The following is a 14,854-nucleotide window of genomic DNA, read 5'->3' as shown; positions in this document are numbered from 1 at the left end:
AAATCCTTTCAAATAAATTGAGAGATGGGGCGAAGATGGATGAAGTAGGGCCTCAGGGAGCAATAGTATGGGCCCCAGGGAGACCGAAAGGCTGAAAAAAACAAGCCCTGAGGACGGTGATAACATTTTTTGAAAGAAAGAACCCCATAAATTTCGGGAAAAAAGATCCCAAATAGGAAAATGGGTGGAAGAGACCCGGAACCCACAAAGAGAGCAAAAAGGTAAAAAAGAGAGCCAGTGAAAGATAAAGGGAAAATGGAGAAGACTCCTGAAAAGTATTAGGACTTTGCAAAAGAGAGAGAAATAATGTAGAAGGAGAAATACACTGAAACAATGGGTAAAGGAGACCCACAGGAAGAAAATTAGATAAAGGAAACAGAAGGGAGAGGACAACAGTATTCCCTTCACGTGAATTGGTTGTCAGTGTTCAGTGCATGTGTGATGTGCTGGATTGCAAGCACAGAGTTTGAAGCTCTCTAGTTAAGTGTAAATAGCTCACAGTGTTCTGATCAGCCACTGCCGTATCCCACAACAGTGCTTCCTTTTCAGACTGCTCAGCGGGATTGAGGTTTGTTCATTAAGGTCATGGACCACTTCTGCATATTCCATCATTAAAATCCAACACTGTATCAGGGATTAAACTTTCCAAGCTGATAACTCTTAATACATTGATTATTTGACATTTAAGGCTCACATTTACCATCACAATAATAAAACCTGTATGTACTTTTCTTCAATCTTGGTGCAGTTAAAACATCTTTGTTTATAAAATATCTAAGTATTTGGTGGCATATCCTATTATGCTTGATATAATTAGGTCTTGGCTTTTTCCCTAAATTTTTAAATTCGATTTATTTTCCTTGTAAATAGTGTTTCTTATTATTGACGTTCATCACTTTGAATTTTGCTTGTGTTGATGGAATATTATATTAACAATGTTAAAATTTAAATATTTTGAAAACCCATTGATGTTTTATGGTTCAGATCTTTTTATTAATGTATCCAGGAACAAATGTGTAGTGTGTGGTTGTTGTTAGTGATGACGCGCGTGTGCTCATGCGCGTCATTCATAACAACAAATATCGAGTTATGATTTGAATGTGAATTGTCGCGTGTATGTGTGCGTGTGGTGTATATGTAAGTTGGTGCCGCGGGCTGGTATGTTGTTTCTTGAATGTTGATGTATGCATGCGAGTCTGTGTCGCATGTGAGAGTCGCGTGTTGTGTGTTGATGTTCAAACGGAGATGCGCTGCAGATGTAGAGTTGCCGAGCAGTTGACTGGCATTCAAGAACTTACGTTTAACCTGCAAGCTTCACAAATAAAGGCTCTCCTTTCTTGTTCAATTCAATTTGCTTCCTGGAAGTCTTTTCTTCTTTTATTACACTGGCGACGAGGACGAGGAAGATTTAAATTTTACTCAAGAAAACAACAAGCAGATGAATCTATAGACAACTATGTATCTGCATTGAGAGCATTGGCGGTAACTTGTGATTTTGAACATATTAACTATGACCAGGTTTTAAGAGACCAGATCCTCATGTGTACAAACAACAAGAAAATACAACAAAGGCTATGGACAACTTCAGACATGACTTTAAATGCAGCAATTGAAATTGCGAAATCAATAGAGCACTCAGAAAAATTTGTAGATGAGATACGTTCACAGAATAGTAGTAAATCTGATGTTTCAATTGTAAACAAGGAAAGTGAGAGATTTAAAGATTCAGGGAAATATGGGAAATACACCAATACAAGGAATGATAACCAGTATAAAAATGAATACAGGAATAGATGGCAGAAACCTGATCAGAGAATGAATACATGGCAAAGATCTGATCAGAGTGAATATGTGGCAGAAACCAGATACAAGAACTTATAATATGTACTGTTTCAGATGTGGAAGTAATCTTCATTTGGGAAATTCAAGATTGTGCCTAGCTTTAGACAAAGTGTGTTCAAGATGTGAAAAAAAGGGGCATTTTTCAAAAGTTTGCAGATCAGCACCAAGGAAAGTCAGTTTAGTGCAAGAACAGGAACAAGAGAATTCAAGTGATTGTGAATTTGATGTGAATACCATAATGTGTATAACTAAAGAACAAAAAGTAAAGAAATTTCCTTCGTGTTTAATCACCATTAATGGAGTCTCTACCAAAGTATTTCTTGACTCTTGCTCATGGTACACAGTCTTACCTAATATCTTGTTCAAATCTAACTGGTCCGATATCAAACTATTACCACCGGATGTCACACCAAGTGGATATACAGGACATAAATTGCAACTCATTGGATATTTTGTTGCTGAACTGAAATTTAAAAACTACTCTGCACATGGGAAGGTGTATATAACAGAATCTGGTGATTCATTATTGAGTTGGCCACATGCTGATCAACTAGGTATGAAACTTGATCCCAGTGCTGATCCACCTGTTTATGCAATTGACTCTGGATCAAATGAATCTGTACATGGTGAAACTGGAGGAGATTTGATCTCAAAAATTAAAGAAGCATTTCCCAATTTATTTTGTGATGTTCTAGGCAAATATAAGGGGTTTGAACATCGAATAAAAGTACATGCAAATGCTATACCTGTCCGCCATAAAGTGAGGAATGTACCTCTTTCTTACAGAGGAAAGTTGAAAGAAATTCTTGATGACATGTGCAAAAAGAACATCATAGAACCCATTGAATCGTCTCCATGGGTTTCTCCCATCGTAATTTCGATCAAATCTGGGGGAGATCTTCAAGTATGTATAGATTTGCGCAGTTTAAACAATGCAATTTGTGTAGACTCACATCCTTTGCCCAATCTACACGAAATGGTATCTACGCTTAACAATGCAAACATTTTTTCATGCTTAGATCTAGCAAGTGCGTATCATCAAGTTGTCTTACATGAAGACTCAAAGGACTTAACTGCCTTTATAACTCCTGAAGGATTATATAGATTTTGCAGGATGCCTTTTGGATTAGCAAGTGCAGCTGCAGTTTTTCAAAGGCTAATGAAAGAGACACTGGAAGGTTTAACTGGGGCGATCGCATTCCAAGATGACATTTTAGTTTTTGGGAAAGACATAATTGAACATGACAACCATCTATTTAAAGTATTAAACGCCTTGGCCAAGAAGGGGCTAACATTACGTGCATCCAAATGTAAATTTAGGAGAGATGAAGTAGAATATCTTGGACATTGTATTAGTGCTAATGGCATCAGACCTAAAAACTCACATTTGGAAAACATCAGCAAAGCCCCTATTCCTCAGAACAAGGAACAGCTAGTTGCATTTTTAGGTCTTGTTGAATTCTATTCAAAATTTATCCAGAACTATGCGAGCGTAATTGAACCTTTCAGGATGCTTTTAAAGAAAAATGCAAAATTTGAGTGGACAGAAACTATGACAGGAACTTTCAATGCTGTGAAGTCAATGATTACCAAAGCACCTTGTCTTAAACCATTTGTAATTGGCAAGAAATGTATAGTGACAGTAGATGCAAGTAATTGTGGTTTGGGTGCTGTGTTGATTCAAGAGGAGTGGGGTAAAGAATGGATTGTTTCATATGCCTCAAGAACATTGAGAGAGACTGAACGTCATTATTCGGTGATTGAAAGAGAACTCCTGGCATGTGTTTGGGGTGCTGAACATTTCAGACCTTTCTTATGGGGAACGAAATTCACTATAAAAACTGATCACAAGCCTTTAGTACATATATTGTCACCGGGTGGAGGACGCACGCTTTCTTCAAGGTTAGCCAGATTATCATCAAGGTTGCAAAATTTCCAATATTCTTTAGAATATATTCCTGGGAAATCGAATGTTCATGCAGATTGTATGTCAAGGCTTCCATTGCCATGCAGAGATACTGATGTGATTGATAAAGATGAATGTGAAGTAGCATGTGTTTATAATGACGTTAATTTAGTGTTTGGTGAAAGTTCAATAGTTGAGGAGGAAACATGGAATGAAGAAATGAACAAAGATTTAGAACTCACAAAGGTGAAGGAATATGTGTTGAATGGTTGGCCTGAAGGGAAAAACTTTACAGGTGGTTTAATGAGTTATCATATGATTAAGGATGAATTAACCATAGAAAATGGGATACTGTTGAGGAATGATAAATTTATTCCACCTTTCGGTCTCAGGAAAAAGTTTTTGGATTTAGCTCATGTTGGGCATTTTGGGATATCGGTTACTAGAAGACGGTTGAAGAATAATTTCTGATGGCCGGGTATAGATTATTTTGTTGAACAACAAGTGAAATTGTGTGATTTGTGTACTAACAGTGACAAAACGGCCAAAGCTTTGCCCAGTATACCACAACCTGTCAGTTTACCGACATCACCATGGAATTAGATTGGGATTGACATAATTGGTCCATTCAGTGTTTTACCACAACAACATTCGTTTGGCATAGTACTTATAGATTACTTTTCAAAATGGCCAGAGATAAAAACAGTCAAAGAAGTGACTAGTGATGCTATAATACAGTTTATGGATGAAATTTTCTGCAGGGAGGGTATTCCCCAGGAAGTTGTGACGGATAATGGTCCACAATTTGTTAGTAGACAAATGGAAAAGTATTTTAGTAGATGTGGCATTTTCCACAGAAGGATAGCAGTATTCCATCCTGAGGCCAATGGTCAAATAGAAAGATTCAATAGAGTTATCAAGGAAGCTATCCAACTAGCTGTCAAAGGTGGATTGTGCTGGAACAAGGCTTTACAGTCCATGTTACTATCTTATAGAACTACCCCCAATGCTATTACCTTGCTGTCTCCTTTTGAAATGTTAAGAGGGCGTAAACCTAGCACTAATTTAGTTCCTTGGTGGTTAAAGAATAAGGATAGTAACCGTATTGATTTTGCTGAGGTGGATTTTGAGGAGATTCGCAGGAAAGTTAACGTTTATAAGGAGAAGATGAAAGAAGAATTATCAAGGGAGAGAACAAGGAGTTGTGTACCTGTACACGTTGGTGATTTAGTGAGGTTGAAGAAAGGCAGTTATGTACATAAAGGGTTGGCAAAGTGGTCTGATCCTGTTAAAGTTGTTGAAGTGTTCAGGAACGCTGTGAGAGTAACTGATGGTAGCGTATGGCATTTCAGCAGAGTCTCAAGATATAATAGTAGAAAGGAATTTCACGGAAATGTTTAATCAAATACGGTTTTGGATGAAGATGATTCATTCAATGAATATCTGGATGTTGATGTTAATGACTCAAAGTCATCTGAGTTTTCTACCGCTACTACTGACAGTGAATTATCTACTGCTACCACTGAAGGTGATTCACAAGAATTATTGAGGAGTTCAAGATGTCGGAGAATTCCTTCAAAATTCAATGATTTTGTTCTGTCTTAAAAAAAAAAAAAAAAGGGAGGGAGGTGTGTAGTGTGTGGTTGTTGTTAGTGATGACGCGCGTGTGCTCATGCGCGTCATTCATAACAACAAATATCGAGTTATGATTTGAATGTGAATTGTCGCGTGTATGTGTGCGTGTGGTGTATATGTAAGTTGGTGCCGCGGGCTGGTATGTTGTTTCTTGAATGTTGATGTATGCATGCGAGTCTGTGTCGCGTGTGAGAGTCGCGTGTTGTGTGTTGATGTTCAAACGGAGATGCACTGCAGATGTAGAGTTGCCGAGCAGTTGACTGGCATTCAAGAACTTACGTTTAACCTGCAAGCTTCACAAATAAAGGCTCTCCTTTCTTGTTCAATCTACTCTTACCTAAACCCAAGGACGATGAGGTAGAACAGTGGGACATTACAGTGGGAGAACAGAAGAAGGAGACAAACAGTAGTTGGACAATTTAATGTGTGTGGTAAGGTGCAGTGTTTTTTCTGTGTTGTCAACCAATACATTAAGAAGCTGTGGTGGTGGGCATTATGGGAGCCAGGACAAATAGCACTGCAGAACTGGCACCATTTGGCCTCTCTAGAGACACCAGTGAAGACTCTGGAGTACACAAATACAACCGTTGAGGCTAGGGGTTCTGGGAGAGTATGAGGAAGAAGAAGGGCAATAACAGCTCAAGATGAGAGATCCAGGCTCCAGGTCTGTAAGGGATTGATGAAGAGCATAGTGATAGATAAGAATGCACTGGAAGCGCTAATCAAGGGACACAGTGAGAAAGTATGAAGGAAAGAAATCATGAGGGGCTATAAGGACACAGCAGCTGGAAAGCTGATAAGGAAGAGAGGGTGGGGTATAAAAGAGTAAATGAGGAAAGAGGTAAGGAATGGAGAGGGTGAGAAAATGGACAGAGAAAATGCAGATAGCAGAAAAAGATCAGAAAAAGGGAGAGAAATACTGCACAGGAGAAAGGAAAAGAATAGTGGAATGATTTTGACGGGATGGGAGAGAAAATGTGGGAGATAATCGGAGTAACAGACTAGAAAGAAAAAGGATAGGATGAGAATGAAGAAAAGATAGGATGCTTAGAAATAATGGAAAGGAAGATATAGAAAGCAAGAGGGAGGAAGGAGGTATGAAAGAGCAGGAGCAGTGGATGCACTTTTGGCAAAACTGAACGATGACTGGGTCTGATGTATATAATGACAGAATTCTGCATCAGGAAACCCACCTAAAATAGAGCAAACTTTCCCGGCATACTGATGGCAGGGACCCTGAAGTGGATAGACCAGCACCTATGATAGACTGCCTTCAAACTAAGCCCAACTATTAACCCCACCATCCAGGGGTAATTATAACGGCTGTATTTGTAACAGTGGCGTAATTAAAGCCCCGCAACCCCTGCAGTATGGCGGGTCCGCTAGCCTGAGAGCTCTTGACCGGCGCAGGTAATAGAAGGGGCCCCTCCATGTACTTTGCAGGGGGGCCCCCTCAAGTTTAGTTACGCCACTGAGCTGGGGCATTACTCTTTTAAATAAAACATAATTGTAAATCAGTCAGATACAACTTGACCACATCATTGATTTAATTAATCATGCCTGAGCTTGTTTCCTCACTTAAAACTCCTTCATTCACTACGGTCACATAGACCATTTCTATGGGGTGCTTTGTAGAACCACCTACCTCTGCCAACAGACCTTAAAATCTCTTTTGCTCTGCAATTAAACTGGTGTGTAGACTAGGAAACAGGACTTTGCCTGTTTGAGGCAGAGTTGTGAAAATAGCGCAGAATCTTGCCTGGCGAGGGCAGCGGGCAGAGTGCGGGTGGAGAGGAGGCCAAAGACGGAAGCACAGTCAAAAGGCTGCTGTAGGCTTTTCAGCAATAAATTTACATCAGCATAAACGAGAGCCTGTGCTTCTGGACTTAAGATCTTGAGTTGAACTAAGATTATGCCAACAGCATGACACAGCATCAGTGAGACAGAAAACTCTATTCGGTCTTGTTAGACCACAAAAGTAAAGCATCAGCAAATACAACAAGAAATATAATCACAACACAAGTAGTTATGACCGTAAAAACAAGCAGGTAAATTTTTTTTAAAAACAGGAGCTCATTACATAGTTATCCTAGCCCTCAGCTTAATGTAAAGTTTGCTAAAAACAGCAGTTAAAAAACACAAATCCTCAGAGTGGGTAGTGCCGGTAGATAAACAAAAGCAGTTGTACAAATATCGAATATTGGCCTGTTTTAAAAAAGGTAAAAGATACAGTTTCCTCAGGGAAAGCAGACCGCCTCAAGAAATGAAATAAAATCCAGGATTTGTAAAGCGCACAATCACCCGAGGGTGTCAAGGCGCCAGGGCCGTAGGGAAGATTAAGCAAGCTATTGCCCAGAGTCACTTGCTGGACTAACCTGCCGCCAGTACCGGGGATCGAACCATAAACACCGTTGGCCAGTCAGGCGCCCTGGCCGCTGCGCCACACCTCTTCCCTGAGAGAGACTGGATGGGGAAAACAACAAGAAAGTGCACTGTGCATACTCTGAGCCTCGCTAACAGGAACCTGTGATACTGGCCACACTCCCAGGTTAAATATGGTGCAATGCCATTATTTGTGCAAGACCCCATTCATGCCTGGACCGTTGGCTTATCCGCCCCACTCCGGACTGGAAAAGCTCTCTTCAGGGAACTTACAGAGCTAGCTTTTAAAGTACCAAGGGAGTTAAAAAGATCTTCCCTGCCCATGCTAATGCAGGTATCTTGGACATACCTTATCCAAGGTATGTTTAAGCATCTGCCAAGTTTCAGGCAATCAGCAAGCACAGTCCAGTTCACAGCATCAGTCAATGGGTTATAGTCCGAGGAGGCAGAGCATGGTTTTCATGCGAAATGCCTGCTTGCACCTCTGCAGTCCCTGATCGATCCATCAACTGAATCGGTTGCTTAAAAATTATCAAATGGGTTGTGTGCATCATCCAATCTCCTCCAAAATACATCGGCTCTCATCCCAGCCTCAGAACCAATACTGAAGCGTCAAAGTCCCACGCCTTCATTGCCGATGCCTGCTACCAAGTCCCCCACTGCAGGTCTGGGATCAATCACTTACCTGCTGGTAAAGTTCTCGAGATCCACAGAGACGAACACCATCACCAGAGGAAACAGGCTGCAGGTGGGGGGTCTTGTGTGCCGGATAAAGTTAAGTATTTGACTGGTGGTCGTATCTTTCCAACAAAAGATGAAGTCCTATGTCCACGAATCGGAGCAAGGTTGTGGTAAAGTAGATATGGAGAAGCCTTAAACTTTCAGAAATCATTTTGAAATAAGATACTCCAGGGATGTACAACATACGCCTGGGAGTTCCGGCTGATGCCCGATTTAAAGATATCCACATAAAAAAAACTTGAAAAACAACACTTGCAACCAATATATGCAAATGTATTCCCAGAGTCTGAGATTATCCCAAAAATCTGGCATGGATATGGCCTTCACAAGCAGGAGTACGAGGCGGCTAACAGGCTCTTCTGTCTCAGTTAAGGTTGAGTAAATAAGAATTTTTTTGTTTATTTAAAAAAAATTTGCTCTTTTGATTACATTATAAGGTGTTTGGGCTTAAATAAGAAAAAAGGGCTTGTAAGGTAGGTATAGTAAATACCTACAGACTTGGCTGGACATAGAAAGTATTGCTTTTCAACCTGAATGGAATAAGAGAGATTAAATTAAAACGTACAACAAGTGTGGTGGAATTCAATAGCGGTAAGTGTTACTTCACTGTCTACAGGGTTCTCTTCCAAGTATCCGACTGCAGATAAAGTGATAAAGGACCTGCGCTCTGCGTTCAACGCTTCTAATTTGATGTTCAATTAATGTGATGTAAGCAATTTATTTTAGTTTGCTTCAGCTATTTTTACATTGTTGCCCCGGCCTGACTATGAAATAGAGCCACATAAAACCAGGGCAAGGCACCAAAGAGTAAATAAAAACATATTACAGCTCATTTCTAAAAACCTAGGAAGTGCAAGCCCTTAGAAACAAATTTGGATTCTATGGTTTATCTGTCTGCCACCGCCCTGCAATGCCACAGACCGCGATAAAAGAAGAGGTATAGGTCTGACAGATCTATTTATATTCAGGGAAATGTAAACTCTGAATTAACACATACTGTAGCTGCTAATTATTCCTCAACACATTGAATTAGAAAAAATCCACAGACATAGTGTGTGAAAGCAACTTTGTTGGGAACAGTCAGCAGTAGTAGTAGCGCAAAACCACAGAAGCGACAAATAAAAAAACCTTAAGATTTATTGTCAGGTTTCCATTTGCTATCATAATCTGCAGATTCATTTCATTAGGTTAGTTCATGACTGAAGTGCACTGCAGCATGTCTCGAAAGACAGTCCAGCGCAGTACTGGTGTAGCACACTCTTGGATTGCATGCCCTTGAATGAATGCCATTTACCTGTCCAGGCAGAAAGATAACTGTACCAGGTCCTAGTCGAATCACTTTTTTGCAAAACACAATGACGTTTATATGAACTGGTTAATATAATGCTACCTGTAGCAAGAACTCTGATGCTGTTGGACCAGGGGTATCCCCAAGTGTTCATTCAGTCCCAAATTTCAGGATATCCACATAAGATATGCTGACAAACATTGCACCTAAATTATACATTTACAGTGTGGTTATCCTAAATATCTAATCGAAACACAAAGATTGTGTGGCAATCCCGGTTCTCTATTTAACGAAACATGGGACCGGGATGTGTTGCCATCCCTGCTACCGCTACCTACTTCACTCCCAGTTTATTGGCAATTCCAAGATTTGGACGAGGATGGCTCACTCACGAAATGTGACATGCTTCATCATTTGCCACCTCGTCCAGATGATAAAGCATGTCACATCCTGGTCCCATGTTTCGCTAAACAACAAACGGATTAAACGCTGGGGTGTCACACCATCTTTGTGTTTTGATTAGTGACTAAGGGTATGCGTGAGCCCACTAATGATTGTCTCTCTCTTCTTGAGTGATATAATATTATAAACATCTGGTATTGGTCCAGCCTTCTATGACCAGAGGTAGACTTCCCCCTGTGTAAGACCAAACATTGGCTCATACATAGGATCATTCATCTTCTGTGAGATAACTGGAATCACAGGCTGCTTTACCAACAAAACTCCTGGTCTGACCACTAGATAGTATTGCATCAGCCCTTGACATCCTCCCCTCACCTACTCATACATACCTGTCACTAACAAATCCGATTCTGTAACCAAAGGAATGAAACAAAAGCCCTTAACTTACAAAGGTTTTCCCTGGTCTTAAAACAGTGAAGTTAAGATTGCCATAAACCAGGGAAGAATGCCCTAGATGGTCTTAAGCCAAGAGAAAACCTTTGTAACTTACATTCTAGCTTTTACTGAGATTATTTTGCCAATATTCCGAAGACTGACTCATTCTAATTCCTTTTTAGGTTTCGAAACCTGGCGAGGGGCGAAGCCCCTCCCAGATCGAAATCTATTGTTTTCAATAGTGAGGTTAGGACAGCCTCTGTTTCCAATTGGCTAGCTCCATAAATGGAGACTAGCCATTGGGAGACAGAGGCTGTCAATCGCGCTTTCTCACGAAAATGCGATTCGGGGGCGTTTGAGACTTTTTTTAACCCCGCCCCTTTGTCCCGGGCCGCGCTGTCATTGGCTGCCGGCCCGGGACACCCCGTGATGTCATTCCCCGGGCCGCGCTGTGATTGGCTAGCCGGCCCGGGACCTGACTTGTTTTTAACATGGCGCCAGCTTTATTCACAGTGACACAATACCTATAATGTGCACGGCCGCCCGAATACTTTTATATTTGTATGTATTCATTAATAATTATTGCTGTTCAGCATAGCTAAATCCGATTAGTAAAGCCAATCCGTCTCAAAGGCGAGGTCTATTAGCCTTGTTAGTTCTTGTTGTGATTGTTGTTACATGAGAAATATTTACAATCGATGCAAAATTCTTGAAAGGAGACAGTTGTTCCTTCTCAGCGAATAAAAGTTATTATCTCTGAAGACACTCGTTCAACATACGGGTGATACAGGCTCGAATACTAAGCAGAAGCGCTAAATCCAGTGACGAGGCTGAAGCCAAACGTGGTCTGCCTAATGCGCATGCGCTGTAGCAGGTTTCCTTCCTTCGAGCCGCTGGACGCTGGTTAAGGTTTTGAATAGTTGAAAATTAAATGTGTTAGTTTGTGATCATTCTAAAGAGCTACCGAGGGGGCAGTATAGTTCTTTGTCTTAACAGGTGTCAGAATTGAGGCAAGTCGGCACTTTTACTTGTTTACTTTTGTTCTGGATTAAGTGACAGCATAGTTTTCTGTTGGGCTACAGGCGGTGTAAAAGATGCCTGGTGATGATCTGTTTATCCTCACGGGCAAGAGGGAAAACGTGACAAAAAACGCCAACTACATTCCTCATAGTATGAGCGTCTACGTTGAGCTTCACTTAATATATGGGGCTCAGAGTGGAGCATTTGTAGGTGGGGAATTAGCTCAGATGGTAGAGCGCTCGCTTAGCATGCGAGAGGTAGCGGGATCGATGCCCGCATTCTCCACATGAACTGTTTTGTAAGCGTTTCCGTTTCCCAAATATATAATTTAGGAAGAATATTATTTCATGGACATGTACAGTTAGAAGCAAACAAGAGTAAACTAAGTTTGCCAAACACGAACATAAACAGTTATTTGATCACAACAGAGCAAGTGCATGAAGCTCTGTAAATGTTTATATCAATTTGAATTGAAATTTTCAGCACTAGAATTTTATTTGCATAACCACGACCCTGTCTCTGCTATTCTCTTTCATAGTCCAGCTTCCATGTACACAAACATTTTAGACCAGTTCCAGAATGAAAAGAGGGGGACTTCTGTCGTAGTAGTTAATTTCCATTAAAGCGGGTTTGCAACCCACGTGCCATGTGCAGGGTGGCGGGCATGCCAGAAGCCAAAAACGATCTTAAAGATGTTAGACACAGCTATAATTTTAGGCTCCCTATTTAAAACATTTACACATAGCAAGTGTTAAAATTACATCTTAATAGAAAAAAGACTAGAAAACAATGTTTTTGGAGTTATAAAATTATTTTCACCAGTCATAGGGTACACTTCTGTAATGCCACGGGGCTCTTGGTAGGATTGCCACCTGGCCGGTATTTTAATCCTATCGCTTGCATTTTTATGGCCATATGAGAAGAAAAAAACACAGCCGCACCGGTGTTATTGCACATTGTCAACAAATACCGCACTCAACCTTACTGCTTACCTTACTGGCCTTACTGCTCCAAAACAATACTTAATAAACAAATGTTGTACTGAAAGGGAGTGTTCAAGGAGTCCCAAAAATATTTTTGTAGAAGGTTCAACATGTTGATATTGAAGCATTTACTTGATCACCTTTTCCGTTGCTTTGTATTTCCAATACTTGTGGCTACCCATGACGTCTTCCCAGGGGTCAGCCACCTTTAGTTTTGGCCACTCATGGCTGTGCTAACTTTTAGTCCACAATGCGAAACTTGCAAGTAGGAGAGTGTTAACACTCGAGCTCAAATAGTAACTTTTTAAAATGTATATATCCCAAAAAATACTGAAGCGATTTACATCAAACCAAAATAACATGTTCTGGACAAAATAAAAATGTTATGCCGCCGCGGCCAGGGCGACTGACGCTGGAATCTGGGGATCACGGTTCGATTCCCGGCTCCGGCGGCAGATTAGCCCAGCACCATGTGACTCTGGACAATAGCTTGCTTAATCTTCCCGACGGCCCCCAGCGCCTAGAGACCCTTACGGGTGATTGTGCGCTTTACAAATGTGGATTATTATACCAAGTTTGGTATACATCTGTGCAGCTGTTTGGACTATGGGAGCTATAACTGGTATGCTTGTTTTATTGCCTGCCCCCCGTTATATTTTTTTGCTTGTGGACTGATCTTTAAAAACTTTTTTAAATGGTTATATCTCACAAGCTACTGAACGGATATGTGTAGAGTTCTATTTCAGTGACAAGTTTGGTGAAACTCTGTTCAGTAATTTGAACTGTAGATGAAAGCAACATTTCCTGTCGGACCTAAAATAGGAAAAAACTCGTTTTTTTTTGTCCCTCCTTAACTTTTATTTACCTGTGGACAGATGTATATGAATCATAGCATGCAGAAGCTTAGCTGACAGTTAGTAGACTGACAAGTTTCGTGGTAATCCTTCCATGGGGTCAAAAGTTATAGGTAAATCAAAAAATGCCTATTCAAAGGAAAGTGAGACGGAACCATAATTACCCATTGGAGACCATCACTGTATAATATACATAATAAACATATGCATACACTTATTGCTATAAAAAAAATATTAAGATTATGGTTAGGACCATGGCTTAAAGTGGAATGAAAAAACTGGGTGGTCTCTCAAAAGGGCATGGCCGAAATCGTTAAGGGTGTGATTTAAACGCACATAAGCTAAAAATCTATGCTAATAGTGTGCCCCCAAACTAGTATTGTGCTGCTTCTGTCATTGCATCCAGGTATATAACACAAGTAACCTTTACACCAACAAGAAGCCAGAACTATTGGATTTGTCAATGGTTGTTACTTGCTAAGAAAAATAAGCAACAACTATGGCTTTGTTGTATAGAATATTGAAAATGCTTCAGTTCTGAAACGATGAGACTGAAAGTACTATCTCTGAAGTTACATCAAAGTCAGTGAAAGGTGATACTGCTGCAGAGTTAAGATTTTTTTTTCCACCTGGGGGTGAGAGCAAAAACGGAAAGCCCAATAGGGACACGTCTCAGCGTCTGCTTTTTAGAATTTCTGGTGCTCAGCATCCGCTGGACCCGGCCCACTTAATGCCCTGGTTATGACCCAGAAAACTAAGAATTTTGGTAGATGTTGTTAGCTGTGCAATGCCTCCCCTCAAAATCACTTCTCAAGCCCGTCACAAACCATGCATCCTGAACCCCGTCTGCTGTAGGTTTTGTGACTATGCCAAGTACCAGCTGGTCCAAGTAGGCACAGGGCAGTGTGGCTAATACTCCTTCCTAAAGACGTGAGAGAACCAAAAAAGGGTAAGAGCGGGACGCTGGAACAATGGCCCTCTCAATATATATGTATATACATGTGGAGTGGCCCACATTATTAATTAGTTCTAATATTACCAATGGTTTGCAAATTTTTAAAGATGCTTTAAACTGGGCATATTTCCTCAGTGTCTTAAAAAGTAGATTTTGTGCCTGTAAACCAGAGAAGAGGTCTATCTGCTGTCAGCTTCCAAACTGGCCATAAATCAGCAAGTTGAGTTTCTGCCAGATGTGGTTTTTCCGCCAGCACCAGGCTAGATGCCAATGACCTTAAGTTTCACTTTCCCCACTATCGGTATGGATCATACCAATAGTGGGGGGAAGTGTGTATGGACCTACAAGATGCAACACCCCAAGTGCCATTGGGTATCTACCTGGATTGGAAGCAAGCCAGCCTTAAGACGT

General features: G+C 40.7%; 1 protein-coding gene and 1 non-coding gene across 6 annotated transcripts in view; one reads left to right on the top strand and one right to left on the bottom strand.

Annotated features, from left to right (window-relative positions):
• The window catches only part of C1_1H1orf21 (chromosome 1_1 C1orf21 homolog), a 404,852-nt gene that overhangs the window by 89,030 nt on the left and 300,968 nt on the right, over positions 1-14,854 (bottom strand). The gene's annotated exons all lie outside the window — the stretch shown is intronic.
• Positions 11,864-11,936, top strand: TRNAA-AGC (transfer RNA alanine (anticodon AGC)). Its single transcript has one exon. It is a non-coding gene; the product is annotated as a tRNA-Ala (tRNA).

The sequence above is a fragment of the Lissotriton vulgaris genome, chromosome 1_1 (genome assembly GCF_964263255.1).
Source record: "Lissotriton vulgaris chromosome 1_1, aLisVul1.2, whole genome shotgun sequence".
Taxonomy (NCBI): Eukaryota; Metazoa; Chordata; class Amphibia; order Caudata; family Salamandridae; genus Lissotriton; species Lissotriton vulgaris.
Note: the sequence above shows the minus strand (reverse complement) of the source record. Positions and strands in the feature narration are given on the sequence as shown.